Raw genomic sequence first — 19,465 nt, 5'->3', positions numbered from 1 at the left:
AAAGCACCAATTTGGAATTCACCACCACTACCACAACCACCAACTCCACCTTCATCACCACCACCTCCTCCACCTCCACCTCCACCTCCACCACCACCACAACCACCACCACCTCTTCCAAAACCTCCACATCCACCACCACCTCCACAACCACCACCACCACCACCACCACCACCATGTTGCCACTGCCACCACCACCACCACCTCCACGACTGCGATCCCCACCACCACCACTACTACAACTTAAAATGACCCATATCTAACTTAAAATGATCCATGTGGGTCATCAAATGGGTCAAATCCATTAGGTTCACCATATGGAACTTTTTGCCTTCTTATTGGGCCTCTTGGGCCTTTGTGGTTATATAGTTACCTACAACTTATGCTACAAGCCAATGGGCCTTCAACCCAAAGTCCAATTTTAGGCCCAATAAAATTCCCGAGTCTTGATTACCGGATGTGCTACACAAATATGTCAATAACTATGTCTCATTTATTTATATATTAATTTATTTCTTACATCGTAAGAAAGGATAAATTTTTTTTATGTTCTTCTGTGTACACAAGTTGGCTCATGTACCATCTAATACACATGTATTGGAGAATATTTTCACATATCTCATATGTATTGGATGGTACACGAACCAGTTGGTGTACCCGGAACATACAAAAATTACTCGTAAGAAAGAGGTTTGGGTTTTAGGCTATGGAGTTAACAGTGGATTGGGCTTTGCGTAACACATTTATACGGAGGAATTCATGTATTTTTGTCTAGCTTAGAAAAGTTTGTATTGTATGGGCATAGAGCATGGTCGACCTTGAGATTTTGAGGGCCTTGTGCGAAACTAAAACTGGAGCCCTCATTTATAAAAATTTTTTTTTTTGCCATGACTTAATACCATAAAATAATTTTTTTAATAGCTAAAATTCATTATCTATTAGCATGCAATGGCAATCATAAATCAAATTCATAAAAGTTTTAATGTTTCAATTTGAGAAAATAGAAGAGGAAGAAGAGGAAATGATTTTTTTTTTTTTTTTTGAGTGGGTGAAAACATACACTACAATTTTTTTTTGATTCTATTGTATATATTCCTCTTCTTTGACGTGTTTCCTTTTTTTGTTTTTTGACATGTTTTTTGTTTTTTTTGTTGTTAACAATAAAAAAAGAGTAGAAATGTAAAAATACAATCATTGAATGACATAATATGGACTCGAACCCAGCTTTGTTTTATTTAGAACATCAATTGCAAACTAATCTATATGACACATAAAATCTAAAAGTACTAAATGAGCTGACAAACAAAGGGTCAATACATTACAAATAGTGTAGTGTATTGACCCTTTAATGTGAAAATATATTGTATTATGCCTTTCAAGATAACAAACCGTTAATGAAGGCACTGTCATAGCTAGTCAATCTAAACAATCCAGATCTTGTCTTGTTTGTTGGAAAGGCACTTGTTGGAAATGATGTTGTTCAGCTTTCAAAGTTTAATCAAGTTTGAGCTCCATATTCATGGTTTTTTCTAGTGTTGTCCAATTAGGGTTTGAATCTGGAGTTTTCCATATTGAGTTTTGCTTATTAAATTGACCAAAATCTTTACCGCAATGTGTAGCTTCTGAATGAGATGATTGACAATGGCTTCCCTCTCACTACAGAACCTAATATTCTGAGAGAGTTGATTGCTTCACCAAATATAGTTAACAAGATGTTGAGTGTTGGGACAGGCAACAGTTCCAACATGAGTGACACACTTTTAGGTGCAACATCATCTTGCATTCCATGGAGAACAGCAGACCCAAAAAATGCTAACAATGAAGTTTATGTTGATCTTGTTGAAGAAATGGATGCAATTGTAAAGAGGTGAATCTTTTTTTTTTTTTTTTTTAATGCTTTGATAAGATATCTCCATCCTTTTCTTTTTGGTATGGATTAAAGATTCCATGTATTAATGACTATGCTTCCTGTTCGTAATGGGTGACTCTTTACAATCCAGAAAAAAATAGATAAGGAGCTTGGAATATTCTATTCATTTTTCAAACTATATGAATCACATGGCCTCTTCAAGTGCATGCATAATTTTGTTCACCCTTTTGCTTCCGCAATCTTTTTGAATAACTTGGATGAGAATAGTAGTGCGTTATTTGAAGTTTGAAGAGGAGAATAATCTACTTCAAGATAATGGTTGCAATTTAATTTATAATTTTATAAGATATGTTATCATTTATGGATGGTGATGATTATTGTATGAAGATCTGCAGACTTGGTAGTTATAATTGAATGCTTTGTATGATTATAATTTATATCTCAAGATTTTGTACTTAAAGTTGTGTGTGTGCTGCTCAGGGATGGGGTCCTGGTGAAATGTGAGATATATGGTGAATTGCAAGTGAACTCCCATCTCTCAGGTGTTCCTGATTTGACTCTTTCATTTGCAAACCCTTCTATTCTTGATGATGTAAGATTCCATCCATGTGTTCGATTTCGCCCTAGGAATCCCAACAAATTCTGTCATTTGTGCCTCCTGACAAACAGTTTAAACTGATGAGCTACAGGTGTGTGGTGTTAAAGGGACACTTAGGTTATTAAAATTTACTCTATTTTTATTTAAGTTAAGGGTAATATAGTTAATTATTAAATATACCCTGCCTTCAAATTGGACCATTACATTTGATAGTTGTTGATCTTCTTGAATACTGAAGAAATTTCTTTTCCTCAACTCTTTTGTAATGCAGAAAGTCATAGATTCTTATTGTGCAACATTTGCAGAAGTTCAGAAAAGGGGAAAGGATTTTTGGGCTGAGTTTGAGTTGTACGCTGCTGATCTTTTGGTTGGCATAGCTGTTGACATTGCTTTGGTTGGCATGTTGGCACCCTATGCTCGAATTGGAAAGCCATTAGTATCACGAGGATTAGTTGGAAGTTAACAACTATATCATTTCATTTGCATAATAGGTAGGAAAAAAGTGTACAACTCCATACCATTCCCTTGAGGTTTATGATATGCAGAATGTGATTTTTACTAGGAAGATGGTTCTATGACATAGTATTAACAGTGTTTTTTTTTTGTTTTGTTTTTTTTTTGTTTTTGGTTTTGTTTTTTGTTTTGTTTTGTTTTTTTTTTTTTGTAGAGGTATCTTGTTATTACTAGTATTCTTTGCTGCTGGGGTTGGCAGGACAATGCTGATTAATGATGCTGGGAAAGTTTATGCCTTTGGAAAGAACTCAAGATGGTTCTATGACATATTAATAACAAGATAGTTCTATGACATAGTATAAATAATGTACTTCTATGGAATGGTATTAACAATGTACTTCTATGGAATGGTATTAACAATGTACTTCTACGACATTGTATTAACATTTTACTTTTATGACATGATATTAACAATATACTTCGGGCTTGCTGGGCTTGTTTTGAGTTTTTTTTTTGAGTTTTTTGGTGTTAGGCTTGTTTTAAGTTAATCAATGGCAGAGATGTAATTTATAGTAACTTCAACACTCATTTCATATGTAATAAATGATTTTTGGGTATGTTTCTAAATTGAATTTATGTAGGGTTTTTTTTTATAATTTCAACTCTTATTTTTGGTGTATTACTAAAGCTCCCAATTTATATTTTATTATAATTAAGAGCATCCAACCCAAATAGTAAAAAAAAACTTATATTCCCTGGCCTTTTTTTTATTTGGATCGGACTGAGTTAGGCACGCACTCAAACCTGTCTAGATAGGGCTGAAGCCTGACCCAAAGAAATGTCAGATATCAACTACTATTTGTGCATATATAAACTTGGAAATTAACTAGAATACTAATTTATGGTCCTGCAACTCTGTAATCTAAAAAATATTAATGAGGCTTACTGCTTCTCTCGCATAGTGGATGCGATATAAATTTCCCACTTTTCCAAGCTTTTCTTCGATTTCAGTGTATACATCCAACATTGCTCCATAACAGACTTTCATATACTCTGGCAATTGGTCCATAGCTGAAATGTCCCACCTGATGATTAAAATAAGTTAATAATAAGATATAGACTAGTGATGACTTAATCAGTAATTAGAGAAGGATAATTGACAACTGGATATAATATTCATTCCTTCTTCTTTCCCTTGAACTTTTTTTTTTTTTTTTATTTACAAAATATACTAACATTTAACTTTATCAAAGAACAACATTAAAAAGTTTATGAATTTTATTTGTATTTGTTATTACATGCTAATTGATGATGAATTTTAGTTATAAAAAAATAGTTTTATAACATTACGTTATGACAAATTTTTTTATAGTATTTTCATATTAGATTATGTGAGGGCTTAAGTTTCGCACAGGACCCTCAAAATCTCAGGACCGCCCCTAGATATAGTGATGACTTAATCAATATTTAGAGAAGGATAAATGACTAATCTAATCAGTATTTATCCAAATTCATTGCAGATTCAATCATAGAAGGAAATATTATATCAAATCCGACAGGCGATTGTTGCTCTTCATCTGTAGCTGAAGCTAAATAGAAGGAAATATTATATCAAATCCGACAGGCGATTGTTGCTCTTCATCTGTAGCTGAAGCTAAATTTGACTCAATGTAATGTAGCCCTAGAAAAGCAAGAAAGACTCAGAGAGGGTAATCCTTTATAATGCATGCATTAATTTGGAGGAAACTTAGCAAAAGCAACAGGCATACCCTTGTTAATTTGTTCTTGACTAACGCTCCATCGGTTTAGTGCAAGGATACCTGCTAAGGTAGATAAGAGAGCATCCTTTTTTAACAAGGGATGGAAATTATGAGACCCCATGAACCATCATGGTGTTGGTTACCCAATAACCAATTTAGACATTCAGGGAAAAAAGGATCCTTCAGGGAATTTGGAGAAGGGACCATGACCACCCAAGCGGTATCATATGAGGAAACGGAGAGATAAACGTTGTTGAACATCTTCTTTATTTTTTGTTTACTCACCTCAAACTTCTCCTTCAAGTAAAACAAGCACTTTTTACACTAATTGTTATCAAGATAAAAAAGTACAAAGGAAATAATAGAAGTGGTGAGTTCTGTTACCAAAGCAGCAGTATTGCCCTCTGCTGCACCCTCTAATCTCAGGACTATTGAAGATGCTTGTGGCAAGAAATCTTTCCAGAACGGATTTTGTTTAAAAAATTTAAACAAAAAAGTATATTAAAGACCAGAGAGCCAATCCAGGTTCCCCAGAAAGTACTGTTTCCACATTAAAACAAATCGTTCTCTAAAAACAATGAAAAAACATCACTTGGAAGAACTCTATACAAAGTCAACATTGATCTTAGTCAAGCGGAAATAGTGCAACTTGAATTGTTAGACTTTGAGTTGCTCTGATACCATGAAGGAAGTTAACGTTCCGCTCGAAAACCAATTGGCAATGAGGGGAGTAGCTAACTCCCTACCTTGCTAGTTTCTCAACTTTCCAATGTTGCATATTTCTTCACATTCTCACAAGAATATGAACTTAGCTTCCACTTATTGGATGTCTCCATGAATCTAACGTTGGTTTTGGATATTTGTGTCTGTTACTATAGTTCCCAGTGCACGTGAATTTTATGTTTTTCACATCTCGTGCAACCTCCACTACTACAAAAAGTGAAAAAGACGACCAGAAAACAACGACGGTCTAAGTGAAAATCGTCGTGGTTTTTAAAAAGACGACGGTTCTAAAAACACCGTCGTGTAATACAACCTTAGACAACTAAAAAATGGAGATTCAAATGGCTGTTCAAAAACAACGACGTACATAATTAAACAACCGACGTCTATTTGAAACAGATTTCCGCAGTGTAAAATCAATGCCAACAAAGAACGGCAGAAGTTATGAATCGACTGACGTAGAAAGTAAAGACGACGATTTCAATAAAAACCGCCGTTTTTACTCATAAAATAACACGACGAGGTTTTCGTATAAGACGCCGTATAATTACAAACAAATCCATGGCTTTAAAATACAAAATATCGCCATATTAAATTAATGTACAACGACGGAAAATATAAATATATGGACGTCATTCTCGTATAGTTCTACGACGTTATCTTTAAATCGTACAATAAAATTTAACGTCATATTTATTCATTTTATACGTCGTACATTTAATTTTAACCGTCGTCTTAATAAGAATTTTTGTTAACAATTTTTTTCTTTGATTTTCTTATCCTACGTCAGTAGATCTACTTAATGACAAGAACTGAAATAACCACGACGGTTTATACAGAAAACCGCCGACATAATCAGATTTGTCTGAGATCCCAAGGGTTACGAAATCTTACCAGATGGAACTCTGTTCCACATCATAATCTTAACAGATGACACAGATTTGCATTCAGAGAGACAATTTTTTGGAAGTTGATGATGTGTGTGCGTTTGTGTATCTACAAATATTATACCTAACGTCGTTGCAAATTTGCAATCAGAGAGACAATTTTCAACGACGGTTATATTATACCTAACGACGTTTAAAAAACAAATCAACGTCGCTAAAAAAATATATTACGTCGTCTTAGTCTTACTTAAGACGACGAAAAACGACGACAGTAATAAAAAAACAGTCGTTGTTTTTATATTCTTATTTTATTTAAATCTATCCTCCAAAAAAGAAACTTTACATATTCCAGAACATTAATTTCCTTCATTTTAAATTTCCTCCGGAAAAAAAAACTCTATTTATAACGCACTGTAATTGAAAAATAAACTGAAAGGTCACGGGAAAAAAAATTCTATTCATAATTTAAAAATTCAAATCCACGTCGGTTATATTAAACATAACGACGTTAAATGAAAAGATTCCACGTCGCAAAACAAATATTGCGTCGTGTTAGTTAAAAACGACGGCATAACAAAAAACCGTCGTTGTTTCAAACTGAATTAATTTAAAATTTATTCGAGAAAGCAAAATCTATTTATAATTTCCTCGGGTTAGTAATATTGCCTCGTGTTAGTTTATAAATTCAAGAACATTAATTTCCCTCATTTTAAATTTCCTCGGGAAAGAAAAATCTATTTATCACGCTTTGTAATTGAAAACTAAAACTGAAAGAATTCGGGAAAAAAAACTCTATTTATAATTTAAAAATAAAATCCACGTCGGTTGTAGTACACTTAACGGCGTTTAACAAAATAATCTACGTCGGTAATTATAAATCTACCGCCATCTTACCTTAATATAGACGACGAGAAAAGACGACGGTAGAACAGAAAACCGCCGTTGTTTCAGTTTCTTTAACAGTTTGGTCCTTTATCTTTCTGCAGGACTTGTATAGTTCAAAGCATTGACAATGTCTTCATCATATCTCCCAGCAACTACTGATTCGATTGCTCATGCTTTAGAGGCCATCTGAAGCCATTTCTATTCTTTATCGCATTCTTGAAACCCATCTTCTTCTTCTGAAGCTCTACGGATAAAGGAAGAGGCTATCACAAATCTGACGGATCTTCTTAGCCAAGAAAATCAAGCAGATTTCCCTGAGAAGCGAACTTTCCTTCGACAGCGAGTGGAGGCCAGGCTTGCATCTCTTTTGATGGAAAGCAAGGAGTATTCAGAAGCACTAAGTGTCCTAACAGGCTTGATCAAGGAAGTGAGAAGGCTAGTTGACAAGCTTCTTCTTGTGGACATATATTTGATGCGAGTAAGCTCAATTTCTCTTTGAGAAAGACATCCAAATTATTATCTTTGAGACGTGAGAGACTGAGAGAGGAAGAACTTGGAATCCTAAATGTAAACCGAAAATGAATGAAAGCGACAAATTTATAGAATAAATTTTTAAAACCAACGGCGGTCCTTACAAAAAAACCGCCGTTTAAATTGTAAAATCAACGTCCGTATGATCGACGTATATTACAGAAATCCACGTCGGTGCATTAATAAAAACGACGTGTTAAATAATCTACCATGACGCGAGTTATTACTTATGTACTTTAATTTTTGAGTTTACTACGACGGTACCTACAACACTACTGTCGTATTTATTTACCACGTCCGAAGTTAAATGTACCGTCGTATTTTGTAATTTATACGTCATAGTTATATGTAACCGCCGTATTATTTTTTTGAAATGGTTTTATATGTAAGCAACTTTTCGTCTACCTGACATACACATGCGCTGTTTCCAAACCCGATTAAAATTTCAATCTCCCAGAGAAAACTTTTAGACTTTTTTCCTTGTCAGAGCACTGTCAGAGTATCTCATCGTCTTCCTCTCGTCTTCTTCGTCGTCTCTGAACTTAAACATAATCTTCCTCTTGCATTCATTGCACGCAAAAGGTAAGCTTTCATTTTCACTATTTTGGTTGCTGTTTTGCATGCTCATACGTTTTTTGTTTGAAAAATCTTTTTACCTTTTTTCTGGCCAAAATCATTTTACTTCTTTCCAAGTTCGATAAAATATACAGACAAAGAGGGAAAGTTTCTAACTTTGAAGACAACTACCTCAACTAAATAAGACGACGGTAGCTTCTTATTTACGTGGTTAAATATCTAGACCACGACGGTTCGTCAGTCGTTCTAGCGTCGTCTGAAAATTGACAAAGTTGTTTTTAAAATTATAGTCTTTTTTTTATTTGCTTGTTTAATTGCAGGTTTGATTTCTCTGAACAATGGTTTTTGTTTTTCCCTAATTTGATAAAATATAAAGAAAAAGAAAGTAGGGTTGGTATCTAATATAGACGACAGTATCTTATTGTTTTACGTCGTGTGAATGTTAATACCATGACGTCATATTAAAATACCGTCGTCTATATAAGATTCCAAAACTTTCTTTCTTGGCCTTGTATTTTATCAAATTAGAAAACAAAAACCATGGTTCAGAAAAATCAAATCTGCAATCAAACATTCACAGAGAAAGAAAGAAGGGTTTTGGATCCTTATATAGACGACGGTATATTACTACTGACGTCGTGTGAACATCAATACCACGACGTTATATAAATATTTCGTCGTTTATAGTTAATTATCACGTCGTTTATAGTTAATTATTTCGTCGTTGTTTAATTACCTTGGTTTTAAACATTTATTATGTCTGAGATTATTTCATTGCGTCGTTTAAAATCATATCATACGTCGTATTTTATTAATAACCGTCGTTTGTGTTCTTAATCTTTTCCTGAAATATTTTCACTTGCAGTTTTGTCTGTAAAAATGGTTTCTCACCAAGACCAAAGTAAGGATTCTGGCTCCAAGAAAAATGGAGGTAAGGAGCTTGGAATGGTACCTCCTCAAGTGAAGCCTTCGAAGACGATGAAGTTTGCTTCATCATCTGCTGAGACAGAACCAACCAGCACGACAACAATCTCTGATGATTCAAAGTCTGGTCGAGGTATGAGCACAATGCCTCGTGTTGTGAAGAGAAAACTTCAGAAACTGAGGCCAATTGTTGAGTACAATAAAAGGGGGAAAGGAATTGGCCAAGCACATAGTGAGATGCAGTCCTACATTGGTGTGTTGGCACGCTCCAGAGTTCCACTTGTGGACATGAAATGGGCTCAAATCCCCAAGGATATAAAGGAGCAGATTTGGGAAGCAGTTGACATTGCTTTTGTGGTAGGTCAAGGGGGCAAGAGCTCTGTGTTAGTTTCTGCTGCCAAGAAATGGAAGGATTTCAAGTCTACACTAACGAGGCATTATATCCTTCCATACACCAATGACAAGGAGAGATTAAGCCAACCCCCTGAAACATATAAATTCATAGAGAAAGCACAATGGGATGCCTTTGTAGCTTCAAGGTTATCCAAAGATTTTGAGTCTGTGCATTCTCAACATGCACAGATTAGGGAGAAACTTGAGTACAATCATCGATTGTCTCGAAAAGGATATGCTGGTTTGGAGGATCAATTGGAGAAAACCATGCCTGGGGTAGAAATTGATCGATCTACCTTATGGAAGAGAGCTAGACAGGACAAATATGGTAACATCCCGGATCCAAAGGTGGCAGAGAAAGCAAAATTAATTGTAAGCCTACTCACTCTGTTTTAAATTTTTATTAAACTGTGAATAATTCTTATTACGTCTTATGTTATATTTTGCGTCGTGTGAATGATATTACCACGTCGAAATTTTTTAAACAACGTCGTTAAAGGTCTAAATAGGAATCACTACTCTGTTTTCTGTAATTATAACATAAGATGTCGGTGGTTCATTTTCGCGTCGTTTGTATTGAATTACTACGTCGAAATGTTTTAAACAAGGTCGTTAAAGGTGTGAATATTGAATCATCCCTCTGTTATCTGTAAATAAAGCATAAGACGTTGGTGGTTTATTCATTTCGTCGTTTTAAAAACTAACCATGTCGGTAAACGTCGATTTATATGTTATTGCGTCGTGTGAAATTATATAATACGTCGTTTGTATATAAATAACCGTCGTGTGTTTTTGTTCTTACTTTTTTATATATCTTTGTTTTAGGATGAATTGCAAAAACAAGTCTCGGAAGGCAAAGTCACTGTTTCTGGCAGCAATGATGTGCTGACCATGGCTTTGGGCCCCGAGCATCCAGGCAGAGTGAGAGGAGTAGGTGCTGGGATCTCACCAAGGCAATATTTCAATTTACCCAAACCACAGAGAGTGAGCTTTGACGACCGTTTGAAGGACAGTTTAAGAGTTCTCCTTCAAGAAGAGACTAAAAAGATGGAAACTAAGGCAAGGGAAGAGGCTTTAAGGATGGAGGCTAGAACGAAACAATTGGTAGAGGCTGAGAGGGAGCATTTCCTGAGTCAGCTTTCCCAATTAATTCCCAATTTTGATCCAAGCATGCTTAAACCCAGAATTAGCCAAAGTCCCAAAAATCCAATGTCTGACAAAGCAAGCTGCTCTGGAGGTGATGTGAGATCCCAGCATTTTGAGGATGATACTGCCAAAAATGGGAAACATCAGGAAGAAAAGGGAACATATCTGAACTTTGAATTCTCTGTTTTTTTAAAAACCATTAGACGTCGTTATTATTAATAAAACCGTCGTTTGAAATACATACCACGACGATTTTAAAAATCAGCCGTCGTTTGTATTTCAATACCACGTCGTATTTAGTTTACTTGTTTTACACGGCATTAAACGTCGTTATTTTTAAAACTTTGTGGTTTTTAGACGACGGAGTTAGTCATTCCCGCCGTAATAGATGAAGAGAAGAGAGAAGAAAAACAAGATGAAAAGGAGAAAGAAGATGACGACCAGGTATGTTCATATAACTTTGCCTTTTTTATTTGTTTTTCAAAATTCCAGACGTCGATATTTTTCTTTAAACCGTCGTTTGTTTACAACTTAGACGGCGGAATTTTTTTCTAAGACGTAATAAATTATTCACCACGACGGTTTCTTCACCGTCGTTTAAATTCTTTTCAGACGACGTTGTATTCCTTAAACCGTCGTTTTTATTGAATTACCACGTCATTTTTTTTATTTCTTTAAACAGGTTATTCAAGGTGTTGATTATTCAAATATGGAGGCGCCATCTTCTTTAAAATTCCTTTGTCGTTATGTGGAAACGACACTCGTGCCTCAGGATAAGACCCTGCAATTTACAATTGATAAGGAGGTGTTTGGTCTAGAGCGCGATACCTTCCTCCTGCCTGAAGATATTACACAATTTGCAGGCATGGAAGAAATAGGAGCCACTGTCATTGCTGTATATTTGAGGTTTGTCATTCTAAAATAATACGTCGTTGGTTTATTTATTGCGTCGTCTTAACCAACTAACCACGTCGTTAGTATGTACCGTCGTGATAAATATATTATAACGTCGTTGTCTATTTCAGTACGTCGTGTGAAATTTTATAATACGTCGTTTTGTTATACATAACCGTCGTGTGTTTTTTTGTATATATGAGGTTTGTCATTCTAAAATAATACGTCGTTGGTTTATTTATTGCGTCGTCTTAACTAACTAACCACGTCGTTAGTATGTACCGTCGTGATAAATATATTATAACGTCGTTGTCTATTCCAGTAGGTCTTGTGAAATTTTATAATACATCGTTTTGTTATACATAACCGTCGTGTGTTTTTTTGTGCTGACTTGTTTATATTATTTTATATATCTAGGTACTTACACGATGTTTTGAAACGAGCAAATATGTGCTCCATGGTTGGCTTTATCGACCCTGCTACAGTTAGTGCCAGCTCTGGCACAATAGCTGACAGATCACGCCTACTAGCAGCTCGACTTCAGAGGACTGACGATGAACAGATTTTCCTGATGCCTTACAATCCAGGGTTAGTCTCCTTAACAGGACTTTGTTTTTATGATTTTCAATAAATGACAGCGTATAAACTAACCACGTCGGCGTTTTATTTTATTGAGTCATTTGAAACTACTAACCACGTCGGTAGTTATTTATCGTCGTGATAAATTTATAATGTCGTCGATTGCTTCTTTATTTCGTCGTGTGAAATATTATAATACGTCGTTTTTGTAAATAACCGTCGTTTTTATATTAATTTTGTGCAGCCGTCATTGGATCTTGCTGATTGTAAGAGCAAAGAGAGAAACCGTCTATTTTCTGGATTCTCTGCCAGGAAATCGTGTGGTCGATGAAGAGGCCAAAAACATTGTGAACAGTACTATAAAAATTTATAATTCTCACATAGCTAGACCAGGCCGTAAGGCAGTCATTTGGAAAACTCTGTCAGGCACATCAAAGCAACCCAGCAGTGTCGAATGCGGGTATTATGTGATGCGCTTCATGAGGGACATCATCATGGATCCTTCCTTGGGGTTTGAGAAGAAGGTAAGAAGAAATTACCTTCATACATTTTACGTCGTTTTATGTATTATCAACGACGGTCATGTAAAATTACCGTCGTTGAATAGATATAGTACGTCGGTTATGAAAAATATCGTCGTCTGTGATTTAATTTCTTTTTATTTATAAACCCTAATAGTCATTGTTTATGTAGTATGCCAAGGGAAAACAGGAAGCGCCATACCCCCAAGAAGCAATTGATGAAGTCCGGAATGAATGGGCAGAGTTTGTTTGCCTTCACCTGGAATAGGGGAATTATTGAACACTTGATATTTATGTATAATGTACAAATTTTGTCTATAATATATAATGTAAAAATTTGTTGAGGTTTTTTTAAATTAAAAAAAAAACAAACATACAAATTGCGTAAACGACGTGTAATACTTTTCCAACGACGTAATAAAGTCAAAAGCCGTCGTTTTTTGTTGTTTCGTTTTAAACAAATCCGACGTAAAAGGATATTTAGACGACGTTCTTTGAACAATTGAGTCGTTTATGGTTTATAACGTCTTCAATTTCTTAAGGGTTCAGGGTAGTACTTTGTAACGACAGCGGTTAAGTCGTGGAATATATATTTTACGTCGGATAGTTAAATATCCGCCATGGTTTCTCATTTAAACGACGTCATTTTAACAACTTAGTCGTCTATTACAATTTACAACGTCTACAATTTATTAACACCGACGTGGTTTGTTGTTGTGATAAGAATATTTTATTATTTTTATATCAAAATATTCAAAATAAATTTAAAATAAATCAGAAAAATGCAAAGTCAACTCCTATGAAGTCATTGATATATTTTCTTCCCCTAAACCTTGAAAAAATTCATTTTGAATAACAAAAATTTAAAATGACCATCCAAAATAAAATTGTTTTGATGAGTCATAAAATCACTTCTAGTTTTATGGTTTAGGGTTTGGAGTCTAGGGTTTAGAAATTAGGGTTGTTATTTATTGGGGTTTATTTTTAAAGTATAATTTTTGGGTAGTCTAGGGTATATATTAGGCTGTAAAACCATAAACCCTTTTATAAACTTAATTTTTAAAATTATATAATTTAGTTTTAAGGGTTTAGGGTATTAATTGTTAACGACGGTGGTTGAGTCGTGGAATATATATGTTACGTCGTGCAGTAAAATATCCGACATGGTTTCCACTTTAAACGACGTCATTTTAATATGTAAGTCGTCTATTATAATTTACAACGTTTTCAGTTTCTTAACTTCGACGTGGTTTTTCAGTCGTCTTTATATCAAAATATTCAAAATAAATTTAAAATTAATCCGAAAAATGAAGCGTCAAAAGAAACGGCGTTACGTTCAGTGTTTCCGTCGTGGAATATTACATTTACGTCGGTTCTTGTAGAACTTTCGCCATGGTTTTTCTTTCGACGTTTTAAAGAGCGCGCGCTCTAAAAATTTTCGCGCGCCCTAAATTTTTTTATATTTGGCTCTTATTCTTATACTTCTAACCCTGAACCCTAAAATTTTTAGATTTTGTGCAACATAACATTCGCTCTCTCACTTCTGCTCTAATTAAAAGTTGCACTCTCCAGGCTCCGTCGAATCTGTGAGCTCGTCCAACTTGTAAGTACAAACCCTATCTTCCCCTTGTAAATTCATTGAATGATATTAGGTTGTTTTGTTAAAGGGTTTTAGGTATATGCTTTGCGATCTGTTAATAATGTGCTTATAGGTATAGGTTCATGGATTTTCTGTTTAATGGGTTCATGAATTTTCTGTTTAATGGGTTCATGGATTACATTATCTGTTATGTTGAATTGGGAATGTATTTAATTTTGTCGGATCTTTTAATCACCCTATGTTATGTTGAATTGGGAATGGATTTATTGTTTTCATGCTTGGTTTCATGTATATGTTGGTTTCTTGCTTGGTTTCATATATATGTTGTGTTCTTAATGGGTTTTGGGTTCTTGAAAATAAACTAAGACACGACGCCTTTTTAGGCATACGACGACGATTACACGACGGTTTATGAAAAAACCGTCGTTGTATTACTTATACACGATTTGTTTTTCATAAACCGTCGTTTGTATTACTTATATTAGACGACGTCTGTTGAAAATCCGTCGTCTATATATGCCAAATACGTCTGTTTTTGTTTAAAACTCGTCGTCTCTGTTGTGTATTACTTGCTATTAGATCTTTGTATAATCTGCTATAGTGATGGTCATTGCCTGTATTTTCACTTTATTATAGATAATAGGTTATAGTGTCGGAGATGGATAAGTCATGGATGCACTCGGATAGAAGATCGAAGGCATATGAGTTTGGGGTGGAAGCATTTTTGAACTTTGCTGTAGAAAATCTTCTAACTACAACACATATCCGTTGTCCATGTGTTAAATGTGTTAATTTGAAGTTGTTTGGGGTTGGAATTATAAGGGATCACTTATACTTTAATGGAATTGACCAAAGCTATAAGAATTGGACATTTCACAGAGAACCTTGGGAAGCAACTACTAATGCTAGTAGAAATGTTGAAGAAGATGATGGCCATAGTAGGTACAGTTTTGGGTCTGAATAAATTGATATGGATGATAATGATTTTGGTGATTTTGGTTCCGATCCGTATGAGTTTGCCAATGTGATTGGGGATGGAGATCAACCAATGTACCCTGGTTGTAGAAAGTACACGAAGTTATCGGCATTAGTGAAGTTGTATAATTTGAAGGCAAAACATGGGATGAGTGATGTCTGTTTTACAGAATTATTGATACTTCAAGGCGATTTGCTTCCAGAAGGAAATACAATACCAACCTCTATGTATGAGGCTAAAAAGACTTTGTGTGCATTGGGGCTGAGTTATGAGAAAATGCACGCATGCCCCAATGATTGCATCTTGTATAGGAAGGAGTATGAGAATTCAACTAATTGTCCTACTTGTGGTATCTCAAGGTGGAAGGAAGGCAAAGATTCAATCTTGAAAGAGGGTGTGCCAGCGAAGGTGGTGTGGTATTTTCCCCCAATTCCAAGGTTTAAAAGGATGTTTCAATCACATGAGACAGCTAAGAGTTTGACTTGGTGGCATGCTGCTAGAAAATCAATTGACGGTCAGATGTCTCATCCGGCGGATTCCCCGTCTTGGAAACTTCTTGATGATAAATGGCCTGAGTTTGGTAATGAGCCGAGAAACTTGAGATTGGCTCTTTCATCTGATGGATTCAATCCCCACAGTTCTCTAAGTAGTAGATATAGTTGTTGGCCGATTATCTTAGTTACATATAATCTCCCTCCATGGCTGTGCATGAAACGAAAGTTCATGATGTTAACCTTATTGATTTCCGGTCCTAAACAACCCGGAAATGATATAGACGTCTACTTGGAGCCTTTGATTAATGATTTAAAATCTTTGTGGGATGGGATTAGAGGAGTGTATGATGCACATAATGGAGAATTCTTTACACTCAGAGCTGCATTAATGTGGACAATTAATGATTTCCCCGCCTATGGAAACTTATCTGGTTGTGTTGTTAAAGGATATAAAGCTTGTCCAATATGCGGCGATGATACACCTAGTCACAGGTTGAAAAATGGCCACAAAATTTGTTACATTGGGCATAGAAAATGGTTACCAATCAATCATCCATATAGGAGGCAACGTGCAGCTTTTAATGGGAAACCTGAATATGGCATACCTCCCGAGCCATTAACCGGAGAAGAAGTGCTGCATATGGTTGAAAATGGTGACAGAGTTTGTTGAAAGAAGAAATCAATATTCTTTGATCTCGAGTATTGGAAATACCTTCCTGTGAGGCATGCCCTAGATGTTATGCACATTGAGAAGAATGTTTGCGATAGTATTATTGGTACATTGCTGGAGATCCCTGGAAAAAATAAAGATGGGATTGCTACTCGATTAGATTTATTGAACATGGGGGTCAAAACTGATTTGCAACCCGAGTATGGAGAAAGACGTACTCGTTTGCCTCCTGGGCCTTGGAATTTGTCAAGAGCAGAGAAGAGAGAGGTTTGCAATTCTTTCTATGGTATGAAGGTCCCTGAAGGTTATTCTTCAAATATTAAAAATCTTGTATCTTTACAAGATTCAAGACTTCTTGGCCTTAAATCACATGATTGTCATACCTTAATGCAACAATTGCTCCCTGTGGCAATTCGTTCTGTTTTGGAGAAGCCTGCAAGGTATGCAATAACTCGTTTGTGCTTCTTCTTCAATGCTATATGTGCAAAGACTGTTGATGTTTCCAAGCTAGATAAGTTGGAAGAAGATGTAGTAGTTATTCTGTGTTTGCTTGAGAAGTACTTTCCCCCTTCATTCTTTGATATCATGGTTCATCTAGTAGTACATCTTGTCAGAGAAGTTCGTCTATGTGGGCCAGTATATTTTAGGTGGATGTATCCGTTTGAAAGATATATGAAAGTTCTGAAGGGGTATGTTCAGAATCGTACTCGTCCCGAAGGTTGCATTGCTGAGCGGTATATAGCTGAAGAAGCGGTAGAGTTTTGTACTCAGCATTTATCTGATGTTAGTACAGTTGGAGTGCCTTCAAGCCAAAAGATGGGACTTTCAAAGCCATTATCAGGTTGCACAGTGAGCGTAGTTGATCAGGACCTGTTGAATCAAGCACATCTATATGTCTTGGAGAATACGGAGGAAGTCCTACCTTATATCGAGTACGTATGAGTTTTATTCTTTAAGTTTCCATTTTAAATTAATTCTTATGTTTATCTTCTATATTTGGGACCGTAATGCTTGAATTTTTCGTGTCATGTAGGCAACATATGATTCACATCAAGACTGCTTATCCAAAATTTAGAAAGAGAACAAAGTGGCTGCAGGATAAGCACAATAGCACTTTCATTCAATGGCTACGCTTCAAGGTATATGTTGTTGAATAACATATTTCTCTTTTAATTTTCTTCTTATTTCTATGTTAGATTGAATTAAGATATATGATTAATTTGCAGGTTCAAAGTGAACTTGAGGAAGACAATCATGGCGTATCAGAAAATTTAAGGTGGCTAGCAGCTGGTCCAAACATGGCAGTGCCATTATATAGGAGCTATCTTATTAAAGGTATTAAATTCAATATCAAGGCACAAGATGATGTGCGGACAACTCAAAATAGTGGAGTTTATTTACTTGCACATACCATGCAAGTTGCTAGTGCCGAGGATAAAAACCCAATTCTCTCAAATATGGGTTTCTATGGTGTCATTCAAGAAATTTGGGACCTTGACTACCAAAAGTTTACAATCCCAGTCTTTAGGTGTGATTGGATAGATAGTTCTGGTCTTGTAGTCGACGAACTTGGATTTACCCTTGTAGATTTGAGTAAAATTGGACATAGGAATGACCAATTTGTTTTGGCTTCTCAAGTCAAACAAATATTTTTTGTTGACGACCTGATGCATCGTGGTTGGTCGGTAGTGTTATCAATGCCTAATAGAGAATATAATGATGTTATTGGTGATGAAGTCTTAGGTGATGTGATAATTGAGTGTGAGCCATTTACTAGAGGGATGCCAAATGTTGACACATTTGATGAACTGGTGGGTGAGTTAGGCGGTCAAAATATTCGAGATGGGTGTGAAGATATATGGATTGAATGATGCTTATGTAATTGGCAGTGTATGACATTAATTTTGTAATATATTGTAATGTGATTTCTTCACTTTCTACGTTCAAATAAAACACGACGTTATTGTGAACGAGTTATTCAGCATATTTACCGACGTCTTAAAGCAACGTAACAATGAAGAACCACGACGCTATTGTGAAGCAATTATTAAGGATATCACGTCGGGGAAGGATTAAGAACCACCATGTAATTCAAAATAACACGACTCCAATCCCATAATACCGACGTCTAAAAAACGAGATATATAATCTGAACGTTAAAAAATACGACGTCATCATACATTTTCCACATCGCAAGTTCTTTTATAAACGAAGAGGAACGAAATGAATTCCGACGGTAATTCATTATAACCGCCGTCTAATATCAATTAAACGACGTTATTTGTAATACGGCTCTCATCATAATCAACGCCGTCTATATGTTCTGTAATACGGCTCTCATTTATTTGGAACCGACGTTGTTTAGAAGTTCAACGTCGTCTATATTAATAAGTGCGTCGTGAGTAATGAATACATATAAATACAACGTCGACAATATAAATGCCACCGACGTTGTTTCGCATTCAACGTCAACTATATAAATACATATGTCGTAAATAATGAAACTGACAACTATTTCCACGTCATCTTTTTTAGAAAAATCGAAGTGGAAAATTTATTTCACGACGGTTGTTTGTAAATAAGAGACGTAGTATATTTCAATAACGTCGTCTTCTTATGTATTTAAAGACGTCATATTTTTTCTTGTCGTGAAAATTATATTTAACGGCGTAATGTTTTAGTTGTCGTCGTTGTATGTCTATCTTGCGGCCTTGTTCTTTTAATATGTGTCATATTTTTCCTTTTTAACGATAGTGATTTGTTTGAGTTGGTCGTCTATTCTCATCGTCGACTATTTTTTAGAACTTTAGCAGACTAAACACGTCTGTTTTTATTTGTTTTCGATGTTGGTTTATTTAACAACGTCTAATATTTATCGTCGTTGTTTGTTTCTGAAAATAGGACTTATAAATTTTGTAATACGACTCTCATATATTTGTAACCGACATTGTTTCGTTGTTCAACGTCTACTCTATAAATACATAC

Source organism: Prunus persica, chromosome G4 (genome assembly GCF_000346465.2).
Source record: "Prunus persica cultivar Lovell chromosome G4, Prunus_persica_NCBIv2, whole genome shotgun sequence".
In the NCBI taxonomy this organism is placed as follows: Eukaryota; Viridiplantae; Streptophyta; class Magnoliopsida; order Rosales; family Rosaceae; genus Prunus; species Prunus persica.
This window is presented reverse-complemented; position numbering follows the sequence as displayed.